Raw genomic sequence first — 17,113 nt, 5'->3', positions numbered from 1 at the left:
ATTCATGAAGCACAGAGAGAGAGAGTCCCTTGCCAATCTTCAGTACTTTTTACAATTTTACCATATTTTGGCACTGCTTTTGGTGTGGAATGAGAATTTAGTATCCTGCAAAGTTCTACTGTACTGCAAAACAGTCTCCAACAAAAGTCAAAACAAATAGCCATAAAAAACCTTTCTACATGTGCTACATCAGTACTGGTGTTTTTTTTGTCAGAACAAACAGTCTTGACCATATAAAGCCTAACTAGGTGAAATAATAATATTAGAAGTTATTGGGTCATTGATTGTTTCATCAATGGGAGGGAACCGAACAGCTGTATTTCAATATAGCACATCTGTGTGTAAAATCATTAAATATTCAGTGTGGAATTGGAACTGTGTATATATAGTATTCACAGGTCCATGACGCCAACCTGCAAACACCTATTGAGCACAACTACCCCAGTACGTCATTCACACATGTTAAACTCGACAGGTCCAGAAATAAAACTAAGACATCTGACAGCATGGTGAAGATTCTGAGAATGTTGAGGCTTCTGTTTATTTAGTGTTTCTGAAATCACAGACGCAGATGGCCACCATCCATAACCTTGATTCTGTAGCCAATATCTCAGTTGTCTTCCATAACCATTGTACCGTGTTTGAATTGGGTGCGGTTTGGCAGTGACAATGACATCATTGTCACATGTGTAACATGTGGTTTGGCAGAGTCATCATTACCAATAAACCGCTAAATGCCAAATGCTTGTGCTTGCTGAATTGTCTCTTTGGCAGAACGATACTCACCAAACATACAAAATACAAGAAAAACATTGGGACCCCAAATATCAGGTCTCTTGGCAGCTTGTCCCTTTCACAAAGGATTATGCATTGATAATGAATGCATAAGAATAGTACAGGACAGCATTCAGTACTGGGTGGCTTAACCCAGGAAAGAGGCTCCCTTCAGGAACAGGGTCCACAAGAGATGAGTCATATCTAATGGATGTGGTCAGGCTTTTTATAGGCTTACAGAATTGTGCTTGGATCATAGACGGGTTGCCTCACAACGTCACGAAAATGATGGGTGCATCGATGGGACAGAAGGCTGTGTGCTGTTATGACTCTGAACGGTCAGATATCTAGCAACAATTACAAGCTGCCATGTGGGGAATCGCAGATGGCTTGTTTCAACTAGTTGTATCTTGTTCGTGATATACTGATGTACAGTGGTTTGCAAAAGTATTCACCCCCTTGGCATGTTTCCTATTTTGTTGCCTTACAACCTGGAATTAAAATAGATTTTTGGGGGGGGGTTAAAGATGCAAAATATTTTTCATTGTGAAACAAACAAACAACAAAAACAGAACTTGAGCGTGCATAATTATTCACCCCCCCCCCCCCCCCAAAGTCAATACTTTGTAGAGCCACCTTTTGCAGCAATTACAGCTGCAAGTCTCTTGGGGTATGTCTCTATAAGCTTGGCACTTTTAGCCACTGGGATTTTTGCCCAATCTTCAAGGTAAAACTGCTCCAACTCCTTCAAATTGGATGGGTTCCACTGGTGTACAGCAATCTTTAAGCCATACCATAGCTTCTCAATTGGATTGAGGTCTGGGCTTTGATTAGGCCATTCCAAGACATTTAAATGTTTCCCCTTAAACCACTGGAGTGTTGCTTTAGCAGTATGCTTAGGGTCATTGTCCGGAAGACTCAGATCTCTGGAAGACTCAAGAATTTCCCTGTATTTAGTTTCCTAGTCCCTGCCGATGAAAAACATCCCCACAGGACGATGTTCTCGGGGTGATGAGAGGTGTTGGGTTAGCGTTTTCCTTGATGGCTAAAAAGTCTGACCAGAGTACCTTCTTCCATATGTTTAGGGAATCTCCCACATGCCTTTTAGCGAACACCAAATGTGTTTGCTTATTTTTTTCTTTAAGCAATGGCTTTTTTTTCTGGCCACTCTTCCATAAAGCCCAGCTCTGTGGAGTGTACGGCTTAAAGTGTTTCTATGGACAGATACTCAAATCTCAGCTGTGGAGCTTTGTAGATCCTTCAGGGTTATCTTTGGTCTCGTTGTTGCCTCTCTGATTAATGCCCTCCTTGCCTGGTCTGTGAGTTTTGGTGGGTGGCCCTCTCTTGGCAGGTTTGTTGTTGTGCCATATTCTTTAAAAAAATGTAACAATGGATTTAATGGTACTCTGTGGGATGTTCAAAGTTTCAGATATTTTTTTATAACCCAACCCTGATCTATACTTCTCCACAATTTTGTCCCTGACCTGTTTGGAGACCTCCTTCGTCTTCATGGTGCCACTTGTTTGGTGGTGCCACTTGCTTAGTGGTGTTGCAGACTCTGGGGCCTTTCAGAACAGGTGTATATATACTGAGATTATGTGACAGATCATGTGACACTTAGATTGCACACAGGTGGACTTTATTTAACTAATGATGTGACTTCTGAACCTAATTGGTTGTGCCAGATCTTATTTAGGGGATTCATAGCAAAGGGGGTGAATACATATGCATGCGCCGCTTTTCCGTTTTTTTTTTTTTTTTTAACAAGTAATTTTTTTTCATTTTCATTTCCGACTATTTTGTGTATGTCCATTACATGAAATCCAAATAAATAAATATCCATTTAAATTACAGGTTGTAATGCAACAAAATAGAAAAATCACCAAGGGGGATGAATACTTTTGCAAGGCACTGTAGGACCTTACTTTTGAGCCAGTGTACTACAGCATAAAAATGATCCTGCAGCAACAGAAAATGTGAATTATTATGTGGATTATAATTAAAGTGGCAATAGTTAACTTTTTGGGCAACCCTACCAAATTCACATAGAAATGTTAGTCATAGATATATAATTCTACTTGAAAGCAAATCTAAGGAGCGAGAGATATCTTCTATATGCGCTATTTCTATGTTTCCTGCTTTTACATTTTGTAGTTGCATCTTTTACTTTCGGTTTTGTACACCAGCTTCAAACAACTGAAACAACAGTATTTTTGGTAATGGAAAATATATTTAACAGGGATTTAGATGGTACAATGATTCTCTACATTATGCTAGCATATTTTGTCACATAAACTGAAATTAGGTGAACTGTTAGAGTTTTAGCAACCGGGAAATGGCGGAGTGATTTCTGCATGGTGCTACATTAATGGACATTTTTGTAGGGGTTGATACATTTTTCACAAGGGAAATCAAGTCTTAACTTTCTAAGTAGAAATGACAAACATCAAAAGCCTTTTTAAACTTCAAATACACTACAAGTTTTAAATGTCCTGCATTGCATCAAATTAAAATCCAAATCTGTCTTGTTTTGAGGTGTTTTGACAGATTGTCACATCTATGATAATATGGCTAAAATTTGCTAGCTAGCTAACCACTAACTGTAATGATGCATTTGAGAGACAACAAGCGCCTATTGTGCACGTTGGATTATGTTTTCAATAAACATTTGTGGGCTAAATATAGTTAACGTTGTCAATAATCCTAAGGAGCTGACAGTTGTTTTGCCCCAAAGTTGCGCATGCATCGGTTTTGTTGCTAAACAACCCACCCATCTATTGGGACTCATGGAAAGAAAGTCTGTAAATCATGTTATGTAATTATGAACTCAAATGTATTGATGTGAAAGTTGATTTGTATTTATGCGAACTATTTATGATTACAAAATGTGAAAAACATCAATAAAGATTATTTTAACAGAGAAAGGCTGTGGCAATGATCGCGAGCTACACATTTATTTCTAGTTTCTCAAATAGCTACATTCTTCTCTTCTCCCCTGTAACTCTTCCCCACAAATTCTGTTTTATAAATTCACGAAAAAATGTTCTCAGTTGTATTTTTCGTGGTTGTAGATTTTCTTTTACTCTCAAAATGACAATTGTTCATAGAGAAGCAATGGAATTGGATGTTCTGAGTCCATGTCAATGTTTTAAAAACATTTTTTAGGGCTGGAAAAACATTTAGATTTTTGTTGTTGATTTTTTTCTTTCATTTCACATCTGGCCCCTTAATCGTGTATCTAGCGAGTGGGGAATGTTCCATATAATGTGCTGGTCTAGCGATGGCTCTGTACTGCTGTTGCTCATTTCATGGCAAAGTTAGCAAATAACAAATAATAGATACAAATAATAATAATAAATATACTTACTCATGATATACTTCTGCCAGGTAAGCCTACTTTGCAGTTAACATTTAATTGAGAAGGTTTTGGGGAAAATATTTTTGTCAACCCACAACAAGGTTATCACATCAACTGGCTGCACCCTTAGTGATGGACAAACGCACTTACCACACAGTCAGACGGGCAATATTGCTGGAAATTCATTGGCAGATATTGTTTTAGGTTTGGCTCTTTTAGCCAGGGGTGGGATAATGTCAAAGTTGCATTGATTAGCTAATACCTGGGAGCTTGTGTTGTCAAATCAAATCAAATGTTATTGGTCACATACACATATTATTGCGCGTGTAGTGAAATGCTTGTGAGATTTGTTTATGACAGTATTGCCATGTAAAACTTGAAAATTGCATGTACTTTCAGAATTGTTTGGTAGCTCGCGATTGGCTTGTTGAAGACCCCTGTGAACATGTTCATAAACTGAGAGCTTAGAAAGCGCTCCGAATTGAACACACCAGATCTCGCTTTCCTTTGTAATGACTATGAAAGTAGAGTTATATTGGTAAAGTAGGTGATGAGGCAACTGAGAGACTTGAAATGACCTTACCTTAATGAGTAGCATCTGTGGGCTCTTTTGGATGTGTGTGTGTGTGTGTGTGTGCGTGCGTGTGCGTGTGTGTATGTGTGTTCTCGGAAGGCAATGGGTCTGACAGCACAGCACTGATTCTGATTCAACATACAAGGACTAAATCATGAAGGCACTGCCAAGGCATTGACGTTATCGCCAAAGACTTCGCTTCTAACATTCAAAGACTACTCATCAATCACAGCCAAACGTATTGCTTCTCTATACTCTGTGTAGCACAATCCATCCATCTAGTAAATACTACGACCACCAGTTCTTGGAATAGCCTTGCCAGGGGAACCGCATGGACTGTGTTCTCAAACATTGAACTTGTGAATGTCACCTCTATTTCAAGTGGATAGTTTTTAGTTTTAGTTTTTTTTGCTGTGCTTTGCGACAAATTTAACTGCCACCCATTTATAAAATCCAGTTGAGCAGTGAATGATCATGACCTCTCATTATTCAACACTTTCAGTCATGCAGTGCTTGAAAGGTTAAGTTAAGTTAATTCATGCATTCATCATCCCTCATCCCATCTAGTAAATAGAATTCCATAAAGCGGCTGGTACTATGATTCTAGTACCAGAACAGTGTGAACATTCACTCACAAACAGGCCATGGAAGATGAGCACTTGAATAGTGTTGTTCGCTAAATCAATGACAAATCTCTCCACACTGTGGTAGGAGGGGATGACAGAGGCTCGCTTCGTAGGAGACTGCTGCTGAGTTGAGGTAGTCTCTCCGGCGCTTACAACTGGCGAAGCATCACCCAGGTGGGTGCTGCACATTAGGTGGTGGATGTTCCAGCCTACCTACAGAGGAGGAGTAGCTGTGAACTTCAAAAACAGAAGTGCCTGATTGCGGCCTGCCTGATGTTTCTTTCTCCCTGGCTGTACCATCGACGCCATCTGCACTCAAACTACACCTTTAGTGAAATGTATCATCATCTAGCATTGGAACACCATCTCTCATTAACTGCATCATCATCAGGGATACCATAAAAATGCCAAGTGGTATAGAAATGTATTTTGTATTTTGAAAATACAAATCACAGCTTTCGAAAGTATCTTGTTACAAAATACATTGAAGTGTAGTTCGGCGCAGTGTAATACAAATTTGTTTTGATAAAAATTTGCAAGGTATAACTAGCTAGCTACCATTAGCTAGTTACATTTTGCTCACAATTATAAAGCCAACAAAATGTTGGGGGTCAGTGATAGGCCTACATAGAGCAACCATGTACTCTCTATCTCCCTCAAACTCTGGACCTCGAAGACAGTTCCACTGCTTTTTTTCATTGTTCCCTTCTAATCATGGACTGATTTTGAACTGGGACACCAGGTGGATTTAATTAATGATCAGGTAGAACAGAAAACCAGCAGGCTTCGGACCTCGTAAGGTAAGAGTTGAATACCTCTGGACTCTATCTACTATGGGACCAACTGCAACCTTTTTACAAGCAGCATTGCTAAAATGTATAAAATAAAAGAACCTCATAATATGTTACCTGTAATGCTCATCTCCTGTGGCCTACTTGTCATTTCCATATGTTCACACTGTATCTAAATTACAAGGGTTGGATTTGCACTAATCTATTTTGCATGTCAGCACTTAAAAGGTATGTACAGTATGTACAAAATCTGGTATATGGTTTGCCTCATATACTGTACATTGTCTACTGGTAACATTTTCAATTTAGAACATATACTGTAGCTCAATGTGTGAGTAACATATACTGTAGCTCAATGTGTGAGTTGAGTTATTCTCTGCTTCAGATAACAGATGCCCAGTAATGCCGTCATACTGTAGGCCTATGGGTGCAATAAACAGATTGGAGATCTTACTAGACAAAAAGGAAATGTTGATTTGAGAACACAACACAGAAACACAGACACATTACAGACAGAACCCCTTCTCCTCTTTATTGCAGGATTGTGATATGTGATTAACCAACATTGGCACTAGTACATTTTGAATAATAGTTTAACAATTAAAACAAGTTTGAACACTTTACTTCAAAGAATCAACACTACAAAATGTACAAATAAGCTAACTCGTATGTAAAGATTAGACATCTTAGTCTCAACAACAATAGATCGTTGAGTAGTAAGAAGTAGGTTATTATTACTGAGGCATAATTTCAGGTGAACAAAAAAACCTCCATACCAGCAGTGGCCAACCTTGCTCCACTGATCCCTGACCTACTGGGTGAGCAGACTTCTATACCAGCCCAGCAATAGCACACTAGATTATTAACTCATTAGGTTTGATACGTTGAATCAGGTGTGTTATTGCTGGGCTGAAACCGAACCCTGCACACCCAGCAGGGTTGGCCTGCTCCAGTTGTAATAGCTTTATACATTGTGTGTGGTGTTTAACTGTATTTTTGTATACAACATGTGCTAATATAGGTTGGCCTACACATACAGTATAAGCCATGGCATATAGGATATACTCTTTGTCACTTGGGACCTCTCTTTTCATATGCAAACAGGCTTTCACAGATTTCCATATCTGAGGACAGAGAACATCACAAAGAAACAGGCTTCATTATACTCAAATTAGACAGCACTGAATATTATTTCGCTATTATCTCTCTGTCTTCAAGGTTTAACCCTCTAGGGACTGGAACTGTAGAATATTTTCATAATGTCCTCCCATAAAATGACCTATCCTGTTCAGAGTAGCCTACACTTTCACTTTACATATAACCCATGGTATAGAGCTGGGATGGGCAACTGGCCCCTTTTGTACAGTCGACAAAATTCACAAAAAATGTAAAATAAAACAATATATAATATTGTAGGTTCTCGCACTACCTCCGTTTTTGGGTCCTTACAAACCGAGATAATGGGCAATCTTCAAGATGTTTCCGGTGGTAGCAAAGCGCCATGTGGATGAATGGAGACAAGGAAAATGATGTGTTTGTCACCAGAGTGGTTTAGACTGTGTTGAAATGTTTGACTTTACAAACGTAATCCACTTTCAGTTTCAATAATTATAAATTGCAGACTGGCGGCCACACTTGAAAACTAGCACTTGAAACTACAATACGCAACAACTCTCTACAAAATGTGTCTTACTCGTACAGAAAACAGTACCCATTCTATGGGTGTGTGGGTGGAGCGTTCTTGAAATGTAACATCCAATCAAAATCTTGCAGTTGGGAACCAGCGGACCATTCAAACTGTTTTTGCAATACAAAATTCTCCAGACCTCCAAGGGTGGTGTGGCGTGACAACGTGATTTTGGAGGAATGGCAACGTGAGACTAGTGGAAGACCATCTCCCATGAACAGCATCGTCATCTAGCTGTGGAAGACCATCTCTCATGAACAGAATAAACTTGGATTTTTCGGCTGGGACATATACAGGATACTACCCTCCACAGCATAACCTTCACTCCAGGTCAAAACTCCAAACCTACAACCTGATTTTAGATTGATTCCTACTACTAAGGATTATTTTTTCCAAGCAATACAGCGGGTGCTTTGGTAAACAAACAGCAGAGACCATCCGACTTGGTGTCCTGAGGTTGGATCCAACCAGGAACTGAGTGAGTAATGCTTGGTCTGATGCTATTTTGAAAGCCAAGAAGAATAAAAAATAAAAAAGTACATTACAATGATATATTTTACATTATAGGGACAGAATGCTAAGATAAGGCTGCCAAGCTTGCTAGGACAGAACCGATGCAACTTCAATTAGCACTGAGGTGTGAAGTGAGAGGTGTCAAAGCCTTTGAGCCCAACAATAGCAGGAGTCTCTCACAGCCTACCCCACCCAAACCCAGAGGCCCTTGAGACCTCCTCCCGCTGTTCAGAGAACATACACTGACATTTTCTACAAGAAATCTGCCACCAGAAAAAAGCTTCTCACAAGTGGGTGTGACACCTACTCCTGTTCCCTGCTGCACTACCGCTTGGATTCCAAGCCCTGGCCTGTCTCCCCCTGTCTGGTACAGGTACCCCAGCCACACCTCTCTCCCGAGCTTTCGCTCGCCTCCAGCATACACACACTGTTGGGGCGAGTGACTCTGAATTTACAATGGTATTTGCCTCATGACTCCTGCATGCTTTGTTGACTATGAACTTTCTTGTTACCCAACCGTGGGACAGTGTATGTTTGTTCCCACACTCGGGACTGACTCTCTATTGGTTACACAGACTCTTGGCCTCCCATCCTATTCTAACCTCCTCTCGCCGGCTTTGTATTCATGTTACCTAATGAAATAGCTGTACAATATAATCTTGTTGCTATCTAATGCACATTCAAATGTCATAAATCAACACTGCAGAGCTCTCCTTGTCCTTTGCCGTACCCTGATTGTATTACTGCTGATTATATCTGGAAATGTGCATGTATACCCTCGCCCATCTACTGTTGCTAGCCCCAATTCTGACTATCTGCTTCACTGATTTCTGCTCTCGTAAAAGCCTGGGTTTTCTGCACATTAACACTAGAAGCTTATTACCTAAAATGGATCAATCGAAAGTATGGGTTCACAGCTCCAATCCAGATGTGTTGATCATTACTGAGACGTGGTTAAGGAAGATCATTTTGAATACTGATGTTAACCTTTCTGGTTATAACCTTTTTTGGCAAGACAGATCTTCCAAAGGTAGTGGAGTGGCAATCTTTATCAAGGATCACCTTCAGTGCTTGGTTGTCTCCACCAAGTCTGTCCCCAAACAATCTGATTTGCTGGTTTTAAGCATTAAACTTTCAAATAGCTCTTTGTTGACTGTTGCTGGGTGTTATCGTCCTCCATCAGCACCGGGCAGTACCCTACCTGCCCTAAGCTCTCTCCTGGCCCCTTACACTAAGTCTGAATTTGTCCTGCTAGGTGACCTAAACTGGGACATGCTTAAACCACCTGATCAAGTCCTAAAGCAATGGGACTCCCTAAATCTTTCTCACATTACTACCAATCCCACAAGGTATGACTCCAAACACCCAGAAAAGGCTACTCTCCTCGATGTTATCCTCACAAATAATCCTGATAGGTATCAGTATGGTGTTTTCTGTAATGACCTTAGTGATCACTGTTTTACAGCCTGTGTTCGTAATGGCTGCTCAGTGAAACGACCTGTCCTGATTTGTCATAGACGCTTGCTAAAAAACTTGAATGAGCAAGCCTTCCTTCATGACCTGGCCTCTGTAAATTGGTATAGAATCAGTTTGATTGTATAAAGAAATGAAGAAAATGAGAATTAAAAACAGGTTCAGCCCCTGGTTCTACCGTGATCTTGCAGAGTTACTCCACCTCAAGAATTCCATTTGGCGAAAGGCTCGGCATAAGCATACTCAGGCTGACTGGCTCTCGTTCAGGCAAATGAGAAATATGTGCACTCAGGCTATCCGGAAGGCCAAAGTTAGTTACTTTAAGGAGCAGTACTCTCTCTCTGGGTCTAACCCCAAGAAGTTCTAGAAAACGGTTAAAGACTTGGAGAACAAACCCTCCTCACAGCTGCCCATGTCCCTTAATGTTGATGATGTGATTGTTACTGACAGGTAGCACAAGGCTGAGCTCTTTAATCACCACTTCATTAAGTCAGGATTCCTATTTGACTCAGCCATGCCTCCTTGCCAATCCAACATTTCCTCATCTCACACCCCTTTTAATGCGACTAGCACCAAAGCTCCTCCCTCTTTTCCCGCTGCTCTGTTACAAAGTTTAGACCCTTTCTTCTTTAAGGTTGCTGCCGCTGTCATCGCCTAGCCTATCTCTCCTCTCTGGGGAGGTTCCCATTGCTTGGAAGGCAGCCACGGTTCATCCTTTATTTAAAGGGGGAGTCAAGCTGATCCTAACTGTTATAGGCCAATTTATATTTTGCCCTGTTTATAAAAAGTTTTGGAAAAACCTGTCAATAATGAGTGGCGCAGCGGTCTAAGGCACTGCATCTCAGTGGATCGAATCCAGGCTGCATCCGGCTGTGAATGGGAGTCCCATAGGGCGGCGTACAATTTGCCCAGCATCGTCCGGGTTTGCCCGGAGTAGGTCGTCATTGTAAATAAGAATTTGTTCTTAACTGACTTGCCTAGTTAAATAAAATATAAACAATAATAAACTGACTGGCTTTCTTGATGTCTATTGAATTCTCTTTGGTATGCAATCTGGTTTCCGCTCAGGTTATGGATGTGTCACTGCAACCTTAAAGGTCCTCAATGATGTCACCATTGCCCTTGATTTCTAAGCAATGTTGTGCTGCTATTTTTATTGACTTGGCCAAAGCTTTTGATACGGTGGACCATTCCATTCTTGTGGGCCGGCTAAGGAGTATTGGTGTCTCTGAGGGTTTTTTGGCCTGGTTTGATAACTACCTCTCTCAAAGAGTGCAGTGTATAAAGTCAGAACATCTGCTGTCTCAGCCACTGCCTGTCACCAAGGGAGTACCCCAAAGCTCGATCCTAGGCCCAACGCTCTTCTCAATTTAAATCAACAACATAGCTCAGGCAGTAGAAAGCTCTCTCATCCATTTACATGCAGATGATACAGTCTTATACGCAGCTGGCCCCTCCCCGGATTTTGTGTTAAATGCTCTACAACAGGTGTGATTACTACCTATGAGGGTTTAGAGCTTGAGGTAGTCACCTCACAAAAGTACTTGGGAGTATGGCTAGACGGTACACTGTCCTTCTCTCAGCACTTATCAAAGCTGCATGCTAAAGTTAAATCTAGACTTGGTTTCCTCTTTCGTAATCCCTCCTCTTTCACCCCAGTTGCCGAACTAACCCTGATTCAGATGACCACCCTACCCTTGCTAGATTACGGCGACGTAAGTTTTTAGATCGGCAGGTAAAGGTGCTCTCAAGCGGCTAGATGTTCTTTACCAGTCGGCTATCAGATTTGCCACCATTGCTCCTTATAGGACACATCACCGCACTCTATCCTCCTCTGTAAACTGGTAATCTCTGTATACCCATCGCAAGACCCACTGGTTGATGCTTAATTATAAAACCCTTTTAGGTCTCATTCCCCCCTATCTGAGATATCTACTGCAGCCCTCATCCTCCACATACAACACCCATTTTGCCAGTCAAATTAAATCAAATCAAAAAATGTTGGTCACATACACTGTTTAGCAGATGTTTTTGCGGGTGTAACGAAATGTTTGTGTTTCTAGCTCCGACAGTGCAGTAATATCTAACAAGCAATATCTATCAATTTCACAACATATAACCAATACACACAAATCTAAGTAAAGGAAGTAAGAATATAGAGATATATGGACGGTGGTGTAGTTGCTGTACCAAGCGGTGATACAGCCTAACAGGATGCTCTCAATTGTGCATCTGTAAAAGTTTGTGAGGGTCTTAAGTGCCAGACAAATTTATTCAGCCTCCTGAGGTTGAAGAGGTGCTGTTGCGCCTTCTTCCCCACACTGTCTGTGTGGGTGGACCATTTCAGTTTGTCAATGATGTGCATGCTGAGGAACTTGAAGCTTTCCACCTTCTCCACTTCGGTCCCGGCGATATGGATAGGGGGGTGCTCTCTCTGATGTTTTCAGAAGTCCACAATCATCTCCTTTGTTTTGTTGACATTTAGTGAGATGGTATTTTCCTGGCACCATACTCCCAGAGCCCTCACCTCCTCCCTGTAGGCTGTCTGCAAACTTGATGATTGAGTTGGAGGCGCGTTTGGCCACACTGTCATGGGTGAACAGGGAGTACAGGAGGGGGCTGAGAACGCACCCTTGTTGGGCCCCAGTGTTGAGGATCAGCGAAGTGGCGGTGTTGTTTCCTACCTTCACCACCTGGGGGTGTCCCGTCAGGAAGTCCAGGACCCAGTTGCACAGGGCGGGGTTCAGACCCAGGGCCTCGAGCTTAATGATGAGTTTGGAGGGTACTATGGTGTTGAAGGCTGAGCTGTAGTCAATGAACAGCATTCTTACATAGGTATTCCCCTTGTCCAGATGGGATAGGGCAGTGTGCAGTGTGATGGCGATTGCATCGTCTGTGGATCTATTGGGGCAGCAAGCAAATTGTAGTGGGTCTAGGGTGACAGGTAAGGTAGAGGTGATAGGATCCTTGACTAATCTCTCAAAGCACTTCATGATGACAGAAGTGAGTGCTATGGATCGACAGTCATTTAGTTCAGTTATCTTTGCTTTCTTGGGTACAGGAACAATGGTGGCCATCTTGAAGCATGTAGGGACAACAGAATGGGATAGGAAGAGATTGAATATGTCCGTAAACACACCAGCCAGCTGGTCTACGCATGCTCTGAGGACGCGGCTAGGGATGCCGTCTGGGCCGGCAGCATTGCGAGGGTTAACACGCTTAAATGTCTTACTCACGTCGGCCACGGAGAATGAGAGCCTACAGTCCTTGGTAGTGGACCGTGTCGATGGCACTGTGTTATCCTCAAAGTGGGCGAAGAAGGTATTTTACTCGTCCAGAAGCAAGACGTCGGGAAGGAACCAAAGGGAGTGACATATATAGGGAAGGTAATCAGGGAGGTGATGGAGTCCAGGTGAGTCTGAAGACGTGCAGGTGCGCATAACAATGGTGACAGGTGTGCGCCATAACGAGCAGCCTGGTGACCTAGAGGCCGGAGAGGGAGCACACGTGACAGAGCCGTTGAATTGCGACTCCACTTTGTCTCTATACTGACGTTTTGCCTGTTTGATTGCCTTGCTGAGGGAATAACTACACTGTTTGTATTCTGCCATATTCCCAGTCACATTCTGTTAAAGGTCCCCAAAGCACACACATCCCTGGGTCGCTCGTCTCTTCAGTTCACTGCAGCTAGTGACTGGCACGAGCTGCAACAAACACTCAAACTGGACAATTTTATCTCAATATCTTCATTCAAAAGACTCAATCATGGACACTCTTACTGATAGTTGTGGCTGCTTTGCGTGATGTATTGTTGTCTCTACCTTCTTGCCCTTTGTGCTGTTGTCTGTGCCCAATAATGTTTGTACCATGTTTTGTGCTGCTACCATGTAGTGCTGCTGCCATGTTGTGTTGCTACCATGCTGTGTTGTCATGTGTTGCTGCTGTGCTATGTTGTTGTCTTAGGTCTCTCTTTATGTAGTGTTGTGATGTCTCTCTTGTCGCGATGTGTGTTTTGTCCTATACATTTTTTATCCCAGCCCCCATCCCTGCAGGAGGCCTTTTGCCTTTTGGCAGGCCGTCATTGTAAATAAGAATTTGTTCTTAACTGACTTGCCTAGTTAAATAAAGGTTAAATAAAAAATACAAAAATAACAGTATGTTTATGTTATATAGCATTTTCTGAATTTGACCACATTAAATTATAATTGAAATTGCACACACATTGATATCAGACATGTACCTACTCCAATGCTCTGTTTCTGATGACTGGGATGAATGCAGGAGCAGATTTCAGGAGCAGGACAAGACACCCTCTTTGTGACTGATGACCGACATAAGACCATGTACGTGACAGGCCTATCTGGCTTATATTATTATGATGGTCATAATGCTTCTTGACAGTGTCATAAAGTGTATTTTCTACAAGTTATTAAAAATACGATGAAAATGAAACATGACTGTAATGAATTACAACGACAACAAACGATTTAACTCTAAATCGAATAATTTATTAAAATGTATTTTTTCCCTGCCAATACGTTTCCTTCCACCCCTGGATGCAGCCGATGCATTACTTTCTCTGACCAATATAGCTAAGTAGAGAGCAGAAATCAGAGAATAGAGTATGCTACAATGCAATGACGCCGCTAAAGAAAATTGAAAACTAAAACTTCATACTAAATATATTATGGCAATAGCAAACACTTTCATACATTCTCAAATACATTACAATCCCGTTTTCTCTCAGCTATTCGTGTGCTAGGACTACAAAACCAATGTTATGAACAAACAAACTTTGATTCCAAAATATGGACATTTATAAAATCTATCACAAGAAATGTCTTGTTGTTGTAAGGGTAATAATATAAGCCAGATAGGCCTATCACTTACAGTACATGAGCATATGTCAGTCACACGTCACAAAGAGAGCGTTTTGTCCTGCTCCTGCATTCATCCCAGTCATCAGCGACAGAGCATTGGCTAGGCACATGTTTGACATTAATGTGTGTACAATTACAAGGTGAATAGAATAGCAAATTTGACGAAATGTTATAAAACATACCTACTCATTCAAGGGTTTTTCTTTATTTTTGCTATTTTCTACATTATAGAATAATAGTGAAGACATCAAAACTATGAAATAAAAAATTAAATCATGTTGTAACCATCTACACATTCAAAACACCTACTAATTCAAGGGTTTTTCTTTATTTTTACTATTTTCTACATTGTAGAATAATAGTGAAGACATCAAAACTATGAAATATCACATGAAATCATGTAGTAACTAAAAAAATGTTTAAAAAAATCAAAATATATTTTATATTTGTGATTCTTCAAAGTAGCCACCCTTTGCCTTGATGACAGCTTTTCACACTATTGGGATGCATTTCAATTAACAGGTGTGCCTTGTTAAAAGTTCATTTGTGGAATTTCTTTCCTTCTTAATGCATTTGAGCCAATCAGTTGTGTTGGTAAAAGTCCATATTATGGCAAGAACATCTCAAATAAGCAAAGAGAAACTTTAAGACATGAAGGTCAGTCAATCCGGAAAATGTCAAGGACTTTGAAAGTTTCTTCAAGTGCAGTCGCAAAAACCATCAAGCGCCATGATGGAAATGGATCTCCCGAGGTCCACCACTGAAAAAGAAGACCCAGAGTTACCTCTGCTGCAGAGGATAAGTTCATTACAGTTACCAGCCTCAGAAATTGCAGCCCAAATAAATGCTTCACAGAGTTCAAGTAATAGAGACATCTAAACATGAACTGTTCAGAGGAGACTGCGTGAATCAGGCATTCATGGCCAAATTGCTGCAAAGAAACCACTACTAAGGACACCAATAATAAGAAGAGACTTGCTTGGACCAAGAAACATGATCAATGGACATTAGGTGGAAATCTGTCCTTTGGTCTGATGAGTCTAAATTTGAGAATTTTGGTTCCAACGGCTGTGTCTTTGTGAGACGCAGAGTAGGTGAACAGATGATCTCCATGTGTGGTTCCCACCGTGAAGCATGGAGGAAGAGGTGTGATGGTGTGGGGGTGCTTTGCTGGTGACACTGTTGGTGATTTAGAATTCAAGGCACACTTAACCAGCATGGCTACCACAGCATTCTGCAGCGATATGCCATCCCATCTGGTTTGCGCTTAGTGGGACTATCATTTGTTTTCTCATTTGACTAAGAAGGATAGTGATGGAGGGCTGCATCAGGAGATCTGGACTCCGCAATCACTCAACCTCAACCAAATTGAGATGGTTTGGGATGAGTTGGACCACAGAGTGAAGGAAAAGTAGCCAACAAGTGCTCAGCATATGTGGGAACTCCTTCAAGACTGTTGGAAAAGCATTCCAGTTGAAGCTGGTTGAGAGAATGCCAAGAGCGTGGAACGCTGTCATCAAGGCAAAGGGTGGCTACTAAAATATATTTTGATTTGTTTAACACTTTTTTGGTTTCTACATGAATCCATATGTGTTATTTAATAGTTTTGATGTCTTCACTATTATTCTACAATGTAGAAAATAGTACAAATAAAGAGTAGGTGTGTCCAAACACAACAGGTCTAAATATATGTGTCATGAGAGTGTTATGACAATGTTATGACAGGTTATGTCAGCTGTTATGAAATATTATGACATGGTTACCATTAATATGAACATTTCTTTGTAGATCCTCTCCTGATAGGATGCAGTATGCATTATACTGAAGAGTGGCGTTCCCTAACTGGCAGCACACAGGTTTTCATTGTTGGACATAAAAACATCAGCTCCAAGTTATTTTAATTTAAGAAATCTGTTCCCAAGTATTCCCATGCATAATAGAGAGACACGTGATCATATACAACGTAAGTAAGGTTTGAAATGATTATGTTTTAGTCAAATATTATATCTGTTTGGGCTTCTTGCGGTCAATTTGCAGTCTACAAATTATTTGTAATTATGTTCCGGCCCCCCAACAGAAAAAATTGTCCCGCGGCTGAATCTAGCTGATGAGCCCTGCTGTAGAGTTACATAACACACAACAATCTCAATGGATCTCTTCCAGAGATTGGCAAACACTGTAAACCCCTGGATTAGCTTCTCTCAGTAATATGAATAGACATCAAGGTTAGAATGAACGAAGTTGGCTAGGTCTCTCTTTATTACTCTGCCACGTCGAATGTGGGGGACTGCCACTGCATATCGGAGTCATAATGAGAAATAAATATAATTTTATTTTTCACTCTCTCCCTTGGGTAATGACTCGCACACTAATTGAAAAACAACACTGGAAATCTTCAAAATGTAATATCTGAATATCTTGCCTGAGAGAAAAATGG

Source organism: Salvelinus fontinalis, chromosome 15, assembly GCF_029448725.1.
Source record: "Salvelinus fontinalis isolate EN_2023a chromosome 15, ASM2944872v1, whole genome shotgun sequence".
NCBI classification, from domain to species: domain Eukaryota; kingdom Metazoa; phylum Chordata; class Actinopteri; order Salmoniformes; family Salmonidae; genus Salvelinus; species Salvelinus fontinalis.
Note: the sequence above shows the minus strand (reverse complement) of the source record.